The following is a 21,913-nucleotide window of genomic DNA, read 5'->3' as shown; positions in this document are numbered from 1 at the left end:
GGCCATTTTCGGAGAATTTTTTCTGTTATTGTAATCCTTGAGATGGTTTGAGAAATATGGATATAATCCTTTGCTTCCCCACCTATTTGTTTTCCTTATAGGGGAGGTTGCATGGGTCGTATGTGAATCCAGAAAATTCTTCAAGCTGCAAAACTACTCCTACTGGTAGGTAACCATTTTGTTTTGCGGAGTGAATCCTTTTCTGGATTCACATGCTGTGCATCGGATTATGTAGCGGTCTCTCCTGTATCTGGGAGGCTGTGGTGTAAGGAAGACCTTGCAAACAGGTGTTGAAGCATCATTTGTTCAATTTGAGCTTACTTATTCATTTGTTTGTTCACACAATAATGTTTTGTAAAGGTGTGTGGTGATGGCCATGTTGCTGCTGTGCAAATGGAATTAATGGGTACATTAGCCATAAAGGCTAGCGTCGCTCCTTTCAATTCAACTAATCTTTATTCGATTCACTCTGAGTGTATCATAAAAGAGTACATGAACATTAAAATTCATTAAAAAAAAGATAAACAGCTAAAATTCTAAAAAAAACGAAACTACGGAAGTACAAGACATATTTTAGAATACAGGTTACATGTCAGCGTACAGCAGGTAGAGACTTCCTGCTCACTTGAGTTGCCCTTAAAAACCTTGCAAGCACCACACACTTGTAAAGATTTTGAAGAAGTTGCAAATATAAAAATGCTGGCCTACATGGTTTGTAATTTAGGGATTTAAATAAAGGTGTTACAAATAATCTTCTTAAATCCATATAAAATTTGCAGAAAAACACGATGTGCATGGTTGATTGGTTAGACAAATCGCAAGGGCAAAGCAGTAGGTCATTAGACCAATTATTAACAGTTGGGAAACTTGTTAAGCGGTGGAATATGTTTAACCTAAAACATGTTAAAACAAATTTGTGTTGAGCATTAAAAGGGTACGGTTGCATTGAAAGAGTAGTCAAGATCATTTGATTATATTGCACAGTTGGTTTGGCCAATTCCACACAGTCTTGACTCCTCCAGTTGGTTTAGACACTGATTCCTCAAAATATTTGACAAGGATTCGGGTTGATGGGTAAAATTCCGGACTGCCAATGTCGAATATAAAGTTCCTAACAAACTTTAGCCAAGGAACCTTTAAGGCCTGATCTGAATCACAACAGTCCTCAAGTCCATATTTTGTGCCAAAGCAGAACTGGCTGAATTTTGCGCAAGTCTATTAGTTAATAATTTGCTCCCAGTTCGGAGTGACATACATGATTTGAACAACTAAAAGGAAGTGATGAAAGTTTTTAAAAGGCATTTTCCACCGCCTGCAATGGTTCAGCATTCACGTGTCCCCAAATTTCAGAACCGTACATTGCAATAGATCTACATTTTGCATACTATATGGTTAACATTTCTTTCAGTTGGATATTCCCCAATTACCAAGCAAAATTGCTAAGGGCCATGATCGAAAGTAAAAATTGCAATCTTCTAGAATTAATACCACTTTTCCAAGTCCCTTCCAATCAAATACATTTCCCAAGTAGAAAAAAATTGGGGTTTGAGGTAAAATATCTTTTACTATGTAAACGTTACAACACTTAGCTGCATTGCGACCCATTTTCAGAACAAAAGTCTGGCTTATGTTAATACATAGCCCCAGATCGTCCATAAATAGGACAATTCTGTCAGGAAGACGCTGCAAGGCCAAAGGAGTGTGTGCCGTAAGTACTGCGATGTCCACGTACAGCAAAACGGGTATTGGCCGGTGCTTAACTTGTGGCAAGTTCATGCACGTACTAGCCAATGTGTGACCCAGGTTATTAATGTACAAATTAAATAAATTAAATACAAAAAGTGGCCCCTTTCATTCTAGTGGAGTGAGCAGTTGGTTGCATTGCTTGTTCCTTTTTGGCACTGGAATAACATAATTGAAAGGCTTGTACTATCCATCTTGCAATAGTTGCTTTTGTCACCGCTGAACCCGTGTTGGTGTGTGCATAGGCGACAAACAATTGCTTTGTCTTCCAGATTTGTTACATTTTTTGCAAATAGTATAGTAAAGCTCTCCTTACCATCCAGGGTATGAAGGCTGCTCTCTCCTTTACTTTTTGGAGAAAACCGGCAGGAGAATGTTTTGATTTAGGTGATACGTAGATACCAGTTTTGGCAAGAACTGTGGATTGATTTTTAGATCGAGCCTAGAGCAGCGCGCATGCGCTGCTGGCTCGACTTTAAGTAAGGGGCTTCAGAAAGCTCCCCAAGCTCACCACACGCTCATGCATGTGTTTTTGTTTTTCGCACAGGCTAGTGGGCTTTGCGTGCGTCTTTCTAAGAAAGACAGCACGCAACTGGGCAAAGGCAAGTGCATGTCCCGCCTTTGCTCCGCCCACGGCCTATTGCTTGCGGTTACCCGCACAGCGACATCTGTTTGCAATTATCGTGCACACACGCGTGTGCAATAATCCAAAACAGATGCCTCGCTGTGGCACGCGCGAACACACCACTCGTTCTTCTTTACAGTGTGCACGACAGTCTGTACATCTCGTAGGGCCCCTGGAGGTGGAGGTAACCCCAAAGGTCAGGCAGTCTACTCTCTGCACATGGTTTTGCTGCCTGGTGACATCAGCACACCAGACTGAGTAAAAAACAGCACTGTGACTGGATCTGCAGGTGAGGTCATCGGCAGAAAAACTCTTACTGCTGACTCATTAGAATCACTGCCCTCGCCCGCCCCACTGCTTCCAGCGTGTGCTCTGTGGTGAGTGTCCACTTTTTATAGGAAAGATTCCTCGGCCAGGTTTGCGGGTTCTGCTTACAATTTCCGTAGTCGTCATACGAAAGATATTGTAGTCAGAGCGTGCGCCCTTAGTCTGTGCACAGGTCTGTTCAGGACTTATCCCTCTCTATTGGGAAATAGAAGCATAGTGGGGTACTTAGAGTATGTGTGTGGTATATAAAATAAGTAAGCAGCAGACCTAAGATCTCGATTAACAATCTGCATATTGGTGGTTGTTGTGGTTCGCTTTGGTTAAATCAAGTGGTGACAGTCATCTGGTGTTTGTTGTTTGGCTCACCTGCCCAAGCTGGGAGTCTTCGATCACGAGGTTCATCTCCGGATCAGGCACGGTATGGTGCTACATGAATGTATAAAAGCTACTGGTATTGTGAGTGAGTAAGACTATGAGTGGGGTCTTTTATGTGTGTGTGGACAGAGTCATCAGGGTGGCTAAAAAGAGAAAAATGGCTTTTAGCTATTCTATTGGCCCTTTTCCTACAGGGAACTGCATATAAAATATGGTCCAGCTGCACACTTAACAGACTTGTGTTTATGAACTTCATATTGCAGGGATGTTATTTCTGGTTATTTCGGTTGTTGTCCTGACAGTTAAAGGCACGTTAGCAATGACCCGTTACTTGTTCGAGGTGGTGGTCGCACTCGCCATCCAAAGATATGGAGTTACTCAGCCTTTAATCAGCACTAAAGGTTTAATGAGTTATAGTTTCATCCATAGTTCATGTTTGTGCAGAACAAGCAAAGTGGCATTTGGCGCGTTTCTGGACAAGGTGAGATGCAAAGTACTGGCAAGGACATCGCAACTTTACTGCAATTGAATTTATATAGCGCTCACGTCCCCTGATGAGGCGCCGAAGTGCTTTTCGGCTGCTAGACGTTTAAGATTAGAAGTGGTTTAGTGTAGGGAAATATAAGTTATTAATTTGTTCATAGTATCACAACAAAATGGCATATAATTCTTTCTTTTAGTTGTGAAATGTTTTGCATAAAGGTGTAGTGGGGTCACTGGTCCGAGGCCAGTACCGAGTGGAATTCATTAACCATCCAACATTGGAAACAGAGCCCAAGTAAATGTAGGCTGGCTGGGAATGCATATTCAAATAAATAAATGTGCCGGACAGATACCAGCTTTGCATATGCATGCCACTAAACTGATGTAGAAAAACATATATTTCAGCTGACAAACTCTTTAAAGAATGTTACACAAACCACGCTCTCGGTTATGCAGTTGCAAAAAGAAAGAAAAAAGTTTTTGCTAAGAATGCAGAATAAAATAGGCAGAGAGTACTTCGCTTAAAATACAGAAATGTCATTTTTGAACTAAAAGCGAATCACATACGAAAACCCAAAATCAGCCCCAATAATCTCCAACGCACCAGATACAACTTGACACAGTATTTCAAGGATGAGCTGTTCCTACAACGCAGGCCTTTCTGTAAAAAGCACTGTAAGGGATGTACCTCTCTCCCCTATTTTTTAAGACCTTGTTTTAGTCTGTGGCCATTGTGATGTTGTTGTTAAAACCCATGCGCATGTGTTCGAGAAGACCGCCTTCCAGGGCACTTCCTCTGCTCTTTGTAAGAGTTGGCAAGCCTTGGCGGTTGGGTTGGCTCAGGTGCTTCCTGTTGGCTCCTTGGTGGCATTGTATGAAGACGTTTCAGTCCCCATTGATGCTGTGGCACCTTTGCGTGTGGGATGGGTTTGTACCAGCCCTTCCTGTTCACAGTGCAGCGGGGAACTAAATTCAGAAAAATGGTTATTACGTAAGTCGCAAAGGTTGTGGGTCGCCTCGAAGGCTTCCGAAGATAAACTCTACCTTCTTCCCTCAAAGCAGACGCAAAACTTTGTTTACCTTCAGGCTTCCTTGTCTCAAGCCGTTGAACGCTGTCAGGACCAGTTTGTTATAAATACAACTGTTGAACACAGTTTATACACTTCACCTCTACTGAACATTCATAAACAAGCTTGGCTATCCTTAAGGATTCCTTTCTTTTCTCCGTCAACTCCTCGTTTGTTCAAAATTACCTCTTGTTCTCGAACTTTGATCTTCTAAACCTCGATTGTCTTCCAGAAGTTGTCACAGATGCTGCGCTTGTCCTCTTGGCAATGTTGGCTACACAGGCTGGTTGTGTGCCTTGGGGTTTAGATGGGAGTGTCTCTCGTGTCTTTTTTATGCAGCTGCTGCAATTTCTTGGTGATTTTTGGCACGTCGGTGTACTGCAGACTGTAATTATTTATGTGGACAGTATGATTGTGGGATTCAGCTTGTTGTATTTGATTTAACCCTTTAAGTGCTGATGACGGAACCGCTCCGTCATCAGCTACGGGTGAGCTGTGCTGATGACGGAGCGGTTCCGTCATGGCCCGCTCGGCACGAATTTCGCGCCTGCGCTGACGTTCTATTGAGTGGGGCGGGCCATGACGGAACCGCTCCGTCACAAGCACAGGTCAACCGACGCTGGTGACGGAGCGGTTCCGTCACCAGCATGCGGCCGCCGCGCGGCCGCCCCACCCCCTTAGCACTGCGGCGGAATAGCCGCCGCAGTGAAGGGGTTAACGTTGTGCATTTCTAACACTGGTGCCGGGAGTCTGTGAAATGCTTCCAATATGAGATTCCTGTATTCATATTAACCATTATCAAGGTAGTAATAACACCATACCCATTACAATATTTAGTTTTCTTTTATTTTCTCAACGTAAAAAAACTCTTATTATATAGTCATAATGTGCTTATAGAGTAATTTAAAGATTGGCACTGTGCTGGCTCCTTTGTCCATAGTGGTATTAGCTTCGGGAGAAACAGGCATTGCCATAGCCAATAGGTCTCACCTTTGGGACCGTATAAGTGTTTAGCCATGCAACACTTGATGTTGTTGCATCAAGGATATTCTGCTGCATAACTAAATACTTATAAGGTCCCAAAGGCGAGACATATTGGCTATGCCAATGTTTGTTAAGATTAGTTGAGAAAGTACTGTATTTAAGCTCCATGTGGGTACGGGAGCAGCTCTTGGTGGAGCTATTTTTTTTTACTCCTAAGAACCTTTTGATAACTGGTCTTTTGAAAAAGATTTTGCATGATTTTCCTCTTATGTATGCCACTATGGCCGCAAGGTGCACTTTAACCCCTTCCATGCTGATGACGAACACCAGCCGTCATGCACTACGGTGCTCGTGTGCTGATGACGGCTGGGGTTCGTCACGGCCCGCCCCTGTTCGTGCTGTTTACAGCACACCAGGGGAATCGCGGCCGCATGGAAAGGGTTAAGGCTGGAAAAGTGGATGTTGCTGTCCAAGATGTGAGTAAGATATGTGCTAACTGTTTCTGGTGTATTGATTGAACCAAATTTGTTGTTAGTGGTGCACCATGTAGTGTATCGCTTCCATTTTGCTGTTTAGCATTTTCTTGTTGAGTGTTTCCTTGCTTCCCTTAGAACTTCCATAGTTCGCGGAGGAACGTTAAGATGCCCAAACTCTATGTACTCAGGCACCAAGCTGCTAGCTGTAGTGTCGCCGATTCTGGGTGGAAAAACAGGCCCTGCTGCATTGTTAGCATAACTTTTTCTGCCTTGATCCTGGCCATCTCTCCCTTGGATAGTTCTAGGAGGGCTGAGTACCATGTTTGTCTTTGCTATTAAGGGGCAATGAGAATCATATTTGTTCCTGGGATTTTTGTAACACTCTTTGCATAAGGAGTATTGGTGGAAAGGTGTAAGCAAATGTCTGTGACCAATTGAGTGAAAGTGCATTTCCCTTTGATAGGCGGTGTGGAAACCCCGAGGCAAAGCATTGGCATTTCTTGTTCTGCATTGTTGTGAACAGACGTATCACTGGTTTTCCCCAGATGTTGAATTGATATTGTATTGTCCTCTGCTTCAACTCCCATTTGTGAGAGCAGTTGGTCTACTGTAATGTTGTCTATTCATGGTAGATGTAGATTGATCTTTTGAATTATTGCCCATTGCCAGATTTCCAGTGCAAGTTTGCCTTGGGAAAAATACTTTGTCCTACGCTGTTTGTTTTAGTTAAAACATTGTTGTATTGTCTATCTGGATTAAGATGTTCTTCCCCTGAATATGTTTCTGGAATGCCTTGAGTGCCAAGAAAACAGTTTATCTTCAAGAAGTTGATGTGTTTCATGGAGTCCTGTTCGCTCCATTGACCATTAACTTTTAGCTGGTTGAAGTGTGCACCCCATCCGTTGAGGGATGCATCTGTGGTGATTGTCACAGATAGAGTGGGGTTTCTGAAAGGTCTCCCCTGTGCTATTGTGTCTGTGCCTGCACCCTTTGTGTAACAATCACTAGAGCATCCCAATTTCCTGTGGCTTGAGACTAGCTGTTGGACATCCATTCTTGGAATGGGCACATGTGTAGGCAAGCGTGAGGGACAAGTAGGATGCAGGATGCCATCATGCCCATTAGTTTCATTACTCTCCTCACTGATCCCTCTGGTACAGGGCTGTTTCGTTGTGGAAAGCTTGTATCCTGGTGTGTGTGGGGTAAGCCTTTGCTTTTGTTGTGTTTAGTCTTGCTCCTAGGAAGGTTCTCTTTTTCTGGTGCTGTAGGATGTTTCTAGTGGTTTATTGAGAAACCCAGGTCTGGTAGCGTTTGAATTGTTTTTTAAACATGATTGTGACATGACAGTTTCGTGTCCCCTTATTAGCCAGTCGTCTAAGTAGGGGTAGACGGGGATTCCTTCTTTTCTCAGGTGTGCCGCCACTGTGGCTAGACACTTTGTGAACACCCGTGGAGCAGATATTATGCAGAAGGGGAATACCTTGAATTGGTAGTGTGTTCCGTTGTGCAGGAATCTTAGTTACTTTCTAAGTCTTTGGTTTATAGGGATATGTAGGTAGGCAAACTTGAGGTCTATTGTTGCTAAACTATCCCCTTTTTGAAATTGTGGGATTATTTCCTGGAGGGTACACATTTTGAAGTGTTGTGTTTGTATGAATTCGTTTAGGAATCTTAAGTCCATGATTGGTCTTAGAGTTTGATCCTGTTTGGGTACTAGTAAGTATGGAGAGTCATTTCCTTTGAACCATTCTTGTGTTAGTATCTTTTCTATTGCCTGTATGAGGTATAGCTCTTTGATCTCTGCGTTGAACAGTGTTTGTTCTGCTCTTGTTAATCTTTTTGTTTTTGGCGGATTTGCAGGTGGTCTTCTTGTTAGCTCGATGCAGTATCCGTATTTTATCAAATTTAATATCCAATTGTCTGCTGTGATCCTTTTCCATTGTCTGTGGAAAAAGGATATCCTTCCCCCCCCCCACCGGTGTTTTGTGTGGGTCCTTTCTTGGAATTATGTCAGTTAGCCCCATTTCCTCTTCAGGATTGGCCTCTTTCTCTGCCATTGCCTCTTCCTTGAAAGGGCTGCTTTTGTTGTTGCCAACCTTGGTAGCTAGACTGTTGGCCCATTTGTTCGTTTTGATTTGGTCCTTGGGATTGTTGTGGTATTTGCTGCCCTTAACAAAAAGGTGCCTCTACCTGTGGGCTGCCACTGAAGCCTCCTCTTCTGAACGAACCTCTTTGCTGTAAGCCCCCCCCCATTGCCCTTGCAATTTTGTTGTCCTTTTTAATTTGCTGAAGGGATTCATCCACTTCCTTGCCAAATAGAGCTTCCCCATTGAACTGTATGTTAATGACTGATGTTTGAACTTCCTGCTTGAAACCAGAAATTCTGAGCCAGGCGTGCCTTCTGAGGATGGTTCCTGTGCACATTTGCCTACTTGCAGTATCTGCTGCATTTAGGGCAGACTTTAGGCAGGTGTTAGGCAAATTTTGTTTGGGTCCTGGAAAATAGATGTTGCCCTCTTTTGGTCCTCCTCAGGGAGTTTGTTAAGCAACTTTTCTATCTGATCCCACGTCTGGTGGTCATATCTATTCAACAGTGCATTTGAGTTAACGATGAGCCACTGTGCTGCTGCCTCTTTATCCATTCTTATCCCCACCATATCCATCCTTTTACTTTCTATTTCTGGTGGAGGCCTATTGTTGGATACTGCATGTGCTCTGTACTTCTCTTGAATGTATTTAGCGTCCTTTGAGGAAGGTTTCCATTTTTTCTCCACTCTGGGGGTTACCCCCTTGTTTGAAGCTGGTTCTTTGAAGGCGTCTTTGCCCTGATCCAGGATACTGGGCAACATAGGTAGATACGGTGTTCCTTTTGTGGCAGGTGCCAGGGTTTCCAGTAAGAAGCATGTGTCCCCCTTTTCTTCCTCTAATGGTACACCAAACTGGTTTGCTGCCCTCTTTACAATGTCATTGTAGAAAGCAATGTCATCTGGGGGGATGCTTTGGAGGGGTAGCAGCAAATCTCTTCTTCTGGGCTCTCGGTGTCGAGGTCGTTCCATGTATCCTCAAAGTTTTCAGAGTTTTCCTCTTCCTCCGGTACGTCTCCGTATTCCTCTGGGTCTTCGCCTCGAGGTTCTGGTGTTGGAGGGGATTCGAAGATACATTCTTCCTCTCCCTTGGCATCTTCAGCCTCTTTGCCGTCGATGCTCTCCGGTTCGCCCACCGTTGTCTTAAGGATTCGAAAATCCTACAGTGAGGAGTAAAATGTTTTTTCCTTTTGTATGAGCGTAGCCATCTCCTCCTCCTCTCTTCTCTTTTTCCTTTTGACTTCAAGGGCCCTCTCGGCGTCGGAGGCTGGAGATTTTCACTCCTTCCCAGCACCGACGTTAGTCTTCGGCGGTGTTGTGCCCTTTTCTTTTTGGGGGAGGGGGGGGGGGGGGGTGGGGGGGGTTGTTGTCGACCCTTATCTTCGGTGCCTTCGGCGATTTTACCTCCTCTGTAACCTTTGGTAGGGTTCCGTGGGATTCTTTTAATAGTGGCTGACCCTTGTCCGCTTTTTTGCTCGGCGTTGGGGCTGCCTTGGTCGTCTCATGCTCGTGGCCTTCGGTTCAGACGGATCTTGATGGTGTCTTACCTTCACTGTCTTCTGTTTCGACTCCCTCGCCTTCCTCCCAGCGTGGATTCCTTTTCTAGGATCTCGATGTCCGATCATTCATGTGTCAACTCCGCTGGAGCTCCCAGTTCTTCTTCGTTGCTATATCAATCAAACAGATTTGTATAGCGCACTACTCACCCGATATGGTCTCAAGGCGCTGGGAGGAGGGGGAGTCGCTACTGCTCGAACAGCCAGGTCTTGAGTTGTTTCCTAAAGGAGAGATGGTCCTGGGTCAGCTGTAGGTGGGTGGGGAGGGAGTTCCATGTCTTGGCCGCCAGGTAGAGGGATCTTCCTCCGGCGGTGGTTTTGCGAATTCGTGGGATGGTGGCGAGGGCGAGGCTGGCGGATCGGAGCTGGCGGGTGGGTGTGTAGAATGTGAGGCGGCTGTTAAGGTGTTGGGGTCCATGTCGTGGAGAGCTTTGTGTGCCTGGGTGAGGAGTCTGAACGTGATCCTCTTGCTGACGGGGAGCCAGTGCAGGTCTTTCAGATGGGCAGAGATGTGGCTGTGATGGGGGATGTCCAGGATGAGTCGTGCAGAAGCGTTCTGTATGCGCTGGAGTCTTTTCTGGAGTTTGGCTGTGGTTCCAGCATAGAGGGTGTTCCTGTAGTCCAGTCGGCTGGTGACTAGGGCCTGGGTGACCGTCTTCCTGGTTTCGGTGGGGATCCACCGGAAGATCTTTCGGAGCATGTGCAGGGTGTTGAAACAGGATGACGAGACGGCGTTGACTTGCTTGGTCATCGTGAGGGAGGAGTCCAGGATGAAGCCCAGGTTGCATGCATGGTCTGTTGGCTTAGGGGCGGTGCCCAGGGCAGGGGGCCACCAGGAATCGTCCCAGGCAGAGGGGTATGGTCCCAGGATGAGGACTTCCGTCTTGTCTGAGTTCAGTTTCAGACGGCTGAGCTTCATCCATTCCGCGACGTCTTTTATTCCTTCCTAGAGGCTGGCTCTGGCGGTGGCGGGGTCGAGGAGGGAGAGGATCAGCTGGGTGTCGTCAGCGTAGGAGATGATGTTTAGGTTGTGTTGGCGTGCGATGGCTGCGAGGGGGCTCATGTAGACGATGAAGAGGGTGGGGCTGAGCGAGGATCCTTGCGGAACAACGCTGATGACTTCGGTGGCTGCGGATCGGAACGGGGGAAGCAGACTCTCTGGTTCTGCCGGAGAGGAACGAGATGATCCACTCCAAGGCCGTTCCTTGGATTCCGGTATTGCTGAGGTGCTGTATCAGGGTGCGGTGGCATACGGTGTCGAAGGCTGCCGAGAGGTCCAGGAGGATGAGGGCAGCCGTTTCCCTGTTGTCGAGCAGGGACCTGATGTCGTCGGTAGCTGCGATGAGGGCGGTCTCGGTGCTGTGGTTTGCTCGGAAACCGGACTGCGAGGGGTCAAGGGATCAGTTTGTCTCGAGGAAGGCGGAGAGTTGTTTGTTGACGGTCTTCTCAATGACTTTGGCAGGAAAAGGGAGGAGCGAGATGGGGCGGAAGTTCTTGAGGTCTGTGGGGTCTGCAGTGGGTTTCTTCAGGAGGGCGCTGAGCTCGGCATGTTTCCAGCTCACCGGGAAGGTGGCGGATCCGAAGGTGCTGTTAATGATGTCCCGGGGTAGGGGTGCGATGATGGAATCGGTTTTGTTGAAGATGTGGTGTGGACAGTGGTCGGTTGGGGAGCCGGAGTGGATGGTGTTCATCGTGCGGGTGGTGTCTTCAGTGCTGACCGAGGTCCAGGTGCAGAGGGTGGTGGTGGGGGGCGCTGGTTCGGTGGTTGGGTGCGTGGTCTGTGCGCCGAAGCTGTTGTGTATGTTGGCGATCTTGCGGTGAAAGAACGAGGCGAGTGAGTCGCAGAGGTCTTGCAAGGGTGTGATGTCGTTGTTGCAGGCGCTTGGGTTGGAGAGCTCTTTAACGATGCTGAAGAGTTCCTTGCTGTTGTGGGTTTTGGTGTCCAGTCGTTCTTTGAATGTTGTCCTTTTGGTGGTGCGGATCAGCTGGTGGTGTTTGCGGGTGGCGTTCTTGAGGGCTGTCATGTTTTCTGTTGTCTGGTCGTGGTGCCAGGCTTTCTCGAGGGTGCGGCAGGTTTTTCTAGGAGTTTTTGAGGTAGTTGGTAAACCACTAGGCTTTCTTGATGCCTGGTCTGCTGGGAGGGTTCTTCAGTGGTGCGAGGCCATCGGCGCAGTTGGCGAGCCACTGTGTGAGGTTGCGGGCTGCTTTGTTGGGGACCGTCGTGTTGGTGGGAGGGTTCTGGCTGAGGGAGGTGGTGAGCTGGTCGGCGGTGATCTTGCTCCAGCTTCTGCGGGGAACCTGTTGCGGGTAGTGGGTAGCGGTTTTCCGGATGTTGAAGAGGGCGCAGCTGTTATCTGTCCAGTGTAGTCCGGTGGAGTGGCTGAAGGTCCCTCATGGGAGGTTTCTTCGTCGACTGCAACATTGTGGTGTAGTGAGCCTGTCTTTCGTTTCGGCGTGTCCTGAGCGTCTTAGGCAGGAACGCTCACAGTCCTGTGACTGCTGCGCTGGCCTCACAGTCCTGGTCCTGATGATCTTTGGGCCGGCAAAGGTTGCACACATCATGTGGGTTGTGTTGTGCATATTTGTGGTGGCACTTGGGGCAGAATTTGAAAGGGGTATTCTCCATGACCACTACCTCGCCATTTGTGGACCGGGTTCTCATCTTGGGTTTGAACAGCCGGTCTGCTCCTGCCCCTTTGTACGATGTCGGTGATAAATGATCTTTCGGTGATAATCTTCTTTTTGGAGATTTTTTTGGGAAACTAAAAACTTTCTTTGGAGCTACCTGTCTTGCTTCCAGACCCAACAGCGAAAAAAAAGGATCTGAAGACGGCCATCACGCACGTCGACCTCTAGGATACCATCTGACATCACACAGGGGGCGTACCTGGCACCAAATGGTGGTCGACAGTGACCAAAACAAGAAAAGAAAAAAAACAAAGACAATTCCGGACCCAACCACTCGATGGCAGATAGATGCGCAGCATGTGAATTCAGAAAAGGATTCACGCTGCAAAACATACATTGCCTTCATGCATATACATGCATATACCATGAGGAAAATGCTACTTACCAGTATGCATCTGTTCTTGGCATGTAGAGCTGCAGAGTTACACGCTGTGCATAGATGGCCACCTAGTGTTGGGCCCGGATGTTTGCAGTTTGTTTTTGTTGTAGAAAAGTCTTTGGAAGTCACAGGACAGGTGACTCCTCCTTTGGATCATACTGCCCCATGGGCATCGGCTCCATCCCCAGATTGTTTTTCGCCATTAGGGAAGTAATGGAGCTGTACCAGAAGTAGTGATGTCCATGTGATTTGTATCTAACTAAGATAATACTGGAACAGATAAAGGCAGCCGGGGAGGCGGGTGGGCGTGTGTAACTCCGCAGCTCTACATGCCAAAAACAGATGCATACTGGTAAGTAGCATTTTCCGTTCGAGGCATATGAGCTGCAGACTACACACTGTGTATAGATTGTATAGCAGTACCTACATTTAGCGGCGACTACCCGTATCTGTTGCAGTTGTTTGAAACAAGAGTTTTTAGTACAGCCTGGCCCACAGTGGCTTGTTGTTTAGTTTGCACATCGACCGAATAGTGTTTTGTGAATGTGTTCGGTGTAGACCATGTAGCTGCTTTGCATATATCATCTAGGGGAATGTTCCCCAAGAATGCCATCGAAGCCCCTATTTTCCTTGTAGAATGGGCTTTTGGAGCAATTGTTAATGTACGTTTGGCTTTGTGGTAACATATTTGTATGCATTTAACAATCCACCTAGCGATCCCTGATTTTGATATGGGGTTGCCTTTATGTGGCGGTGAAAAAGACACACAAAGTTGTTTTGTTTTACGAAAAGTTAGTGTCCTTTCGATATAGTACAGTAATGCTCTTTTGACATCTAAGGTGTGTAAAGCTCTTTCTGCGACTGTTTGTGGCTGCGAGAAAAATACATGCAGCTCAGATTAATTTAGATGGAATGGTGAAATGAATTTTGGAAGGAATTTAGGATTAGTACGTAGAGCCACTTTGTTATGATGCATTTGCAGAAAGGGTTCTTGAATGGTAAATGATTGTAGGTCACTATCTTTTCTGAGAGAAGTAATCGCTACTAGGAAAGCTACTTTCCAAGTTAGGAATTGCAATTCACATTTATTTAACGGTTCAAAGGCAGGTCCCATTAACCGTGTGAGAACAATGTTTAAGTTCCACACTGGTGAAGGTGGCGTTCTGGGAGGGATTATTCTTTTGAGTCCGTCCATGAAAGCTTTCATAGCAGGTGCTCTAAAAAGAGATAGATGTTGTCTATTTTGTAAACATGCTGGAATGGCAGCAAGGTGTAGTCTGATAGACGTGTAGGCTAAATTACACTTTTGAAGGTGTAATAGATATCCTATGATGTGTAGAATAGACACATCTAAAGGATTTATGTGGTTGTTTTGACAGTATATCACAAATCGTTTCCACTTAGAACATGCTTAGTAGTGGGACGTCTAGCTTCTTTAATAACGTTCATGAATTCTGGAGGAAGGTTGAGGTAACCAAACTCTGCCTTCAGGAGCCAGATCGCTAGGTTGAGCTGAGCTGGGTCCGGGTGTCTGATGTCTCCATGGTTCTGTGTTAATAGGCGTGGAGATAGGCTTAGTTTCTGGTGTGGTACCACAGATAGTTGCAGCAGCGTGGTGTACCACGGTTGTCTGGCCCAAGTTGGTGCAACTAGAATGAGTGTTGGGGAATGTTGCTGTAGATTGCGTACCACTAACGGAAGTAGTGGGAGAGGAGAAAAAGCGTACACAAATTGTCCTGACCAGTTCATCCATATCGCATTGCCTTTGGACAGCGGGTGTGGATGTCTGGCGGCGAAGTTTAGGCATTTTGCGTTTTCGTGGATGGCGAAGAGGTCTATCTGAGGTTATCCCCACATTTGAAAGAACGGTTGAATAAATTGCGGATGAAGTTCCCACTGGTGGCTCTGCTGTGTGTGTCGACTTAGCAGATCTGCCATGGCGTTTTGTACTCCTGGAACGTGTTGGGCTAAGAGGAAGATCTTTAGTGGTATAGCCCATCTCCATATCTGCTGTGCTAACAGAGAGCTGCAGACAGTGTGTTCTCCCTTGTTTGTTTATGTAGTACATGGCGGTCATATTGTCTGGGCGGACTAAGACAGCTTTGCCTAATACTTGTTTTTGGAATGCTTTTAGGGCTAGAAAAACAGCTAGTAAATCCCAAGTGGTTGATGTGGAGTAACTTTTGTTGCGGTGTCCACCTGCCTTTCATGGTGTGATGCAGTAGGTGAGCTCACCAGCCGGAGAGCGATGCGTCCGCACTCTGGGTAGTAGTGGTATAGGGGGAAAGGGGTACAACAGACTGCAGCTCCACTCGCGACGAAAAGCGTCTCGGAGCGAGTGCCGCCTTGGAAATTCCAACGTGCAGAACTGATGACATTGCGCGTTCTCTTTTGTGGCGAATAGATCTATCCAAGGCTCTCCCCACTGCTGAAAGAGGCCTTGCGCCACCTCCGAGTTCAGACGCCATTCGTGATCCATCATGCACCGACGGCTGAGTTTGTCCGCCCTGGCATTCAGGTAACCTGCTAGGTGTTGAACCACCAGGATCACGCCCTGATGTTCCAGCCACTACCTGAGCCACCACTGTAACTGTCTTGCAGTGCCCTCCGAGATCAAGACATGGTCGGACATGTTGCCCTGATGCTGGGCCCACTGAAACTTCAGGTCCCACTGCAAAGCCCACATCTGCCACCTGGCGTGATGCACCAGAAGGATGAAGGAGGCAATCAGCCCCAGAAGCTGCAGCGTCAACATGACAGACTCGGGATAACGGCTGAAAGATCAGAATCAGAGCCTGAATATCCCAAACCCGCTGTTCGGGAGGATAAACCCGAAACAGCGCCGAGTCTAGAACCGCTCCGATGAAGAGGAGCTTCTGAGAGGGATACAGGTGTGACTTTGGCACATTGATGGAGAACCTCAGCAGGTGCAGGAGGTCGGCCGTAGGCTGGAGGTGGCTAACGACTGTCTGGGGCGAGCCCGCCTTCAACAACCAGTCGTCGAGGTAGGGGAAGACTGAAACCCCTAACATGCGCAGATGAGCTGCGACCACCAGCATCACTTTCATGAACACCCGTGGGGCGCTGTTAAGGCTGAATGGGAGCACAGTAAACTGAAAGTGCTCGTGGCCCACCGTGAACCGCAGGTAACGCCGGCAGGACGGGGAAGTGAAAATATGCGTCCTGCAAGTCCAACGCTATTATCCAGTCTCCCGAGTCCAGAGCAGCTAAGACCTGAGCCAAAGTCAGCATCTTGTACTTATCCTTCCGGAGGAAGTCGTTGACGTTCCGCAGGTCCAATATAGGGCATAGGCCCCCTTTGCCCTTCTTGGGAACCAGAAAGTAGTGGGAGTAACAACCACATCCTACTTCTGGCCCAGGAATACGCTCGATGGCCCCCTTGGCCAAGAGGGCCGTAAATTCCTCTCACAGAAGATTCAAGTGATCCCCCGACACGCGGTGGTACTGCGGTGGCATTGCTGGAGGGGTCGCCTCGAAGGGGAGGGAGTAGCCCCTTCGGACGATTTGCAGCACCCACCTGTCCGAAGTGATGTTGCGCCAGTGAAGGAGGTAATGGCGAACCCTGCCCCCCACTGGCGTCATGTGGGCCTGAAAGCTCGGACTAGGAAGGCTTTGAGGCGGATGCTGCGGGGGTGGATGTGGACTGGCCGCGCCACCGCGCAGGATGTTAGTCTGCAGCCCGTGGTGGCAGGACGTGTGGGGGAGCCCCTTCCTTGGCCATGAAAGGAGCAAAAAACGCAGCAGGTTTCTGGCGCGGGCCCGACGGGTCAAAGGACTTGGCCGTAGCCCTGGAGTCCTAAAAGCGCTCAATCGCACTGTCTGCCTTGTCGCCAAAGAGGCGACAGCCATCAAACGGCATGTCCATAAGGGTGTTTTGGACATCAGCCGAAAAGTTGGCAGACCTCAGCCAGGCGTAGCGACGAATCGCCACTGTCGTTGCCATAGCTCTACCTAGCGAGTCCGTTGTATCCTGTTCACACCGGATGGAATACCGTGCCCTATCTCGACCCTCCGCAAGGGCTTGGGCGAGTTTAGTCCGGGCCTCCTCCGGACATTTTGGCAGCACGGCTGCGACAGTGTCCCACAGAGAGTGAGAATAACGGCCCAAGAGGCACGCAGCGTTAACGGACCGCAACCCCAAACTCAGTGAGGAGAACATCTACTTGCCATACTGTTCGTACCTCTTGGATTCCCGATGAGGGGGAGCAGTCGGGAATACGGTCTGGGAGTTAGAGGCCTGGATGACCAGGCTCTCGGGGGTGGGGTGGGTGGACAGGAAGCAAGTGTCGCCCGGAGCCGGGCGGTGGAGTCTAGCCATGTTCCCATCTACAGGGGGACCTGGCGCGGGCCTGGACCAGGTGCCCAGAACAACGTCAGATAAGACCTCATTAAACGGCAGTAGAGGCTCAAGAGGAGCTTGCCTGCGGTTTAAGGACCTCAGTGAAGAGGTTAGTCCTCTCGGCCGCAATAGGGAGTTCAAGGGATAAGGCCTTGGCCGCCCTCGTCAACACCACACTAAAGGCAGCCCCCTCCTCCGTAGCCACGGTAGGAAGGGACACAAAACCAGTGTCTGGCGAAGTGTCCAGGCCACTGGCATCCCCAAGCTCACCTGCCCAGTCCTGATAAAGCTGGCATTCACGTGCCAGAGGGTCCTCAGACCCCTCCCAATCCTCCTCGCCACCCATCTCCTGATACGCAGGGTCTAAGGATGGGGCCGGGTCATAGAAGTAAAAATCTCCTAGCGGCGTCGAATACGGCGCCGCTCCGGCGCCGCACCCGAATCGAGGGTAGTACCAGGGACGACGTCGTCCGGGGACGGCGTCGGGGGCGACACCCTGGGGGCCGGCGAGGTCGTAAGGCTGACCGGCGACGACCCGGATTCAGATCCAGCGGGACCCTGCGGCGTCGGGACTGAAGTCGCTGACGGCACCAGGGACGAAACACCTGGCCCGCTTGGGGACCCAGTCGGGGCCACTTGGCCCGAAGGCGCCGTGGAACCAGACGGAGGAGCGAGCGACCTCATGGCCATGAGGAAGGCCTCGATCTCCTCCAGTGTCGCGTTCTGCCCAGGGACTGGCGGGTATGGATCAGGCCGCGACGCCTGAGGCTCCGGCGGAGCAGTGTGGGTTGTGTCACCCGAACCCCCGGCCGTGTTGTGCGAACGACGGGGGGAGTCAGAAGAGCGATGTCGCCTCTTCGACTTCTTGTGCCTCTTACCTGAGGACTTGGAGCCCGAGGAATGGTGTTGACTCCCGGAGCTATGACGACTCTGGCCCCGCGACCGGTCCCTCAACCTCCTTCCGGACCGGGACCGCGAACGGCACGGGGACGACTGCCGGAGCTCAAGGCGCTTGCTGGACCGCTCCCGCCTAGCCTTCGACAGCAAGGCCCGGCAGTCGGGGCACGACTTGTCATCATGGTCGGGTCCCAGGCAATGCAGACACCGGTGATGGGGGTCGGTAACCGACATCAGTCGGTTGCAGTCGACACAGGGTTTGAACCCGGGCATCCCTACCGGCACCGGAGTCGTTCGACTTGAAATACAGATCAAAAAGATCCAAAAAGTTTAGTCAAAAATTTACTTAAGGGCCCGCCAGGGATGCCCCCTCTCCCCCTACCTCTTCGCACTGGCCATGGAGCCATTGGCCGCACGGGTACGTCTAGATGCACAGTATCGGGGCTTTGTGTGGGGGGCGGAACTCTCAGACCGAATCGCATTAAATGCGGAAGAAGTCCTTATCTTTATGAACGACCTTCACCGCTCTGGCCCTCGCATACTGGACATAATGCAAATGTTTGGCGAGGTTTCAGGACTCTTCCTCAATCCGCACAAATCGACCCTGTGGGTGCTGGGCGACGAGCCGGAGACATACCCCTGGGCCTCGGCTCTACAGGTAGCAGTCGGTGGTCTAAAATACCTGGGTGTCTTCCTGTCGGAGTCTGCTGCGGTAGCATGGGAACGCAATGTGCTGCCGGTATGGGACAAAGTCGAATCGGACGTCAAGACCTGGTCACGCATGCCCCTTAATATCTATGGCAGATCTGCCATCTTCAAGATGGTCGCCCTGCCACGGCTCCTCTACCAACTACAGAACCACCCGTACAGGATTGACCCGCAGTGGTTCCGTCGCGTGAATTCAGTACTTGGCCGTTTTCTGTGGGCCGGGGTTGCCTCTAGAGTGGCACTGCGGACTTGCTTTCTATCCACGTACTGTGGAGGTCGGGCTACCTCTGACCTCCTGTCCTACTACCAGGCCTCTCATCTACTGGTTCTCAATGAGTGGTGGTATGGTGACCACAGCGACCCGGCATATGCGCTGGAACACTTTTTGATGGGGGATGCCACGCTACATACACTGCTGTACTCTGCCAGGCGGCGGAGGGTGCTGCCGCGGGTCACCCAGGTGGTCTTCGTGATATGGAGACAGGCACTACGCCGTATGGGTTGGTGGGGCAGGCTGACAGCCGAAACTCCGCTGTGGAATAACGGACAGCTTCCTGAACTGGCCTCCCTATCGGGCTTTGGAGGCTGGGACGCCATCGGGATTTCCTCACTCGGCCATGTCCTCACGGGGACTACACTCAAATCCTTTCAGGACCTCAGCTCCGAATTCAATATGCCCAAGACCCAATTTTTCAAATATCTACAATTCCGCCATGCCCTCACGCCGAGTCTGGTTGGGATGGACCGGCTTCCCGAATTCAGCCCAGTGAAGGCCAAGCTCTTCATGGGGGACCTGGGAGATAAGAAAGTCTCCAAAATATACCAAACGCTGGTTACTCACTGCTCTTCTTCGCTCCTATCACTGAAGGCCTCCTGGGAGATGGATGTTGGCCCGCTGGATGAAGATGACTGGAGGGAGGCCCTTGAGTCCCCCCGCGGGGCTGCCATTGCTGTGCGCCTCAGGTTCATACAGTTTAAATACCTTCATAGGGCATACTACACTAGGGAGAGACTGTGGAGAGCGGGCCTCATTGCCGCTCCGGAATGCTTGCGTTGTGGAATTGAAAGAGGAACGCTACTGCATACGGTGTGGTCTTGTGTGGGTCTGACCCGATTTTGGAATGGGGTGTGGAATTGTTTGTCGGAGGTGCTGGGGTGGGACCTCCCTCGTACGCCCAGACTGGGCCTCCTCCATGTCCTGGAGAATGTGGGAGGCAACATCTACAAACGCCACCTCCTGTTACTGGGTTTGGTTGTAGCTAAGCGGGATCTGGCGAGAGCCTCGAAGAGCGAACGTGCCCCCCCACTTAGCGCCTGGAAGGCGGGATTAGATTTTCTTATGGGGCTGGAATTACCTGTGTTTGAGGCCAGGGGGTGCCCCCGGAAACACTATAAGATCTGGAAGCGGTGGGCGGACTACAGGGGGCTGACTTTGGAACCCCCTGTTGATATAGATGATGTGCCACCTCCGGATGGGGACCTTGGGACCTAGGACGATATCTGACACCTACTTTGCCTTACCCATGTATTTGGTGAAATGTGAACACGTGCACTGGGTTAGGGTGGGATAAGGGGTGGGTAGCCGGGGGAGGGAGTTGGGGTATGTTTCTTGGGGGTTGGTGGGACATGGGATGGGGAGGGGGGTGATTCCAAGTTTAGGCCTTCTATTCATCCTACTGTGTGTTTCCTGTGGACAGTATCCTCCTGATTGTGGAGAACTGTACCTATGCTTTGCCTAAACTTTCAATAAAAGCAGTTGTGAAAAAAAAATTGACTTAAGGGTACCACTTTCTCCGGACCTGCGCTTGCTGGCGCGGAAAAAAAGAATAACTGACTTTAGCGTGCGAGGGCGGTGGCTAAGTACTCCGACGACGTCATCCCGCGCCAACGACTCAGACGACGGACGCAGAGCCGCCAACGCCTACCAACGCGCAGCGGTACTGGTTTGCTAAATTTTCTGGATCCAGTCTGACGCCTGTGGGTATTCTAAGGTAAGGAATCTAATACTGACCAGTTTTTCAGATCTTTGCGTGCCCCCTGCTGCACCATCACGGTGGGTGTGCCTCTGTCTGCTTCATGAGAGCACTGCCAGATGTGTGTGAGCCCCAAACCATCAGATGCATATTGTAAATATTGAAGACGTGCCTCTGCGGGAGCCATCACATCTACTTTACTCCTGATAGCAGTGCCTAAAGTAGTCCGGCAGCACAGGGGAGGCTCCTCAGTTATAGCGGAGGAGCGTCGCCTCACTGAAATGCCCCCAGCAATGGAAAAATAAAATGGTAATGAAGATAATTACTATTTTATTTTTCGTCACCCCGTCCTGTACTTAGTGTCAGGACAGGGGCGGGCCACTGCTGAATGGCAGCAGAGAGGAAGGTTGGCTGCCTTTTGCACTTGTTTGAAGTGTGTATGTCTCTTTGGTCGGCCGTCTTACGATGGCCAGTCACACATGTGCATTTAAACCTCTCTAACAAAGCGGTCTTAAGACAGCTGGGTTAGGGATAGCAAAAGCTTCCATTGCTGTTGTGCACACTGCTAAAGGCCGATACCCCTCAATTCTGGCACTCCTCTATGACAGCAGTGCCAGGATTGGTTAAAAGAGTTAGCTGAAGCCCTGGAGCTACATGGAAGAAGACTGGAGCGAGGACAGCGCAGCAGAAACCACAGTAAGAACATTTTTTATTTAATATACTCAATTGTTTTGATTTTATGAAAATAACCACCCATTTGCCTGCCCCTCCACTCACTTAAGTTGGCAGCCACCACTGCAGCAGCTGCTCTTTGTTAGGGCTTATACATAAATGTTAACAAGGGAGGAAGCCATTTAAGATTGACGTTTACTTTTGTCGTGTGTCAGTCTACAAGCGGTGCAAATGATAGCGAAGTGGTTTGTTACATCTGGCTTTTGGATGGCGAGTTGTGTGCCCAAGCTGAAAAAATGATAATAGTGGTCAACCAACGACATGCTAATTGCAGGTGATAATAACCCTGAAAGTGAACTGACTTTCTTCTTCCTCAAACTTCCTGTTAAGGCAACAAATGCCATGCACTCACCCTACTTCCAGGCCTATTCGTTTAAAAAGTCAATGTATTAAATCATTCTCTCAGTTTAGTACAGCAAAACAGTGTCTGTAGGTGCTATAAAACATGGAACAGTG

The 21,913-nt window shown here is 49.3% G+C and overlaps 1 protein-coding gene across 1 annotated transcript in view; it reads right to left on the bottom strand.

Annotated features, from left to right (window-relative positions):
* Positions 1-21,913, bottom strand: part of CCNYL1 (cyclin Y like 1) — a 409,830-nt gene that overhangs the window by 235,033 nt on the left and 152,884 nt on the right. The gene's annotated exons all lie outside the window — the stretch shown is intronic.

Source organism: Lissotriton vulgaris, chromosome 2_1 (genome assembly GCF_964263255.1).
Source record: "Lissotriton vulgaris chromosome 2_1, aLisVul1.2, whole genome shotgun sequence".
NCBI lineage: Eukaryota > Metazoa > Chordata > Amphibia > Caudata > Salamandridae > Lissotriton > Lissotriton vulgaris.
This window is presented reverse-complemented; position numbering and strand designations above follow the sequence as displayed.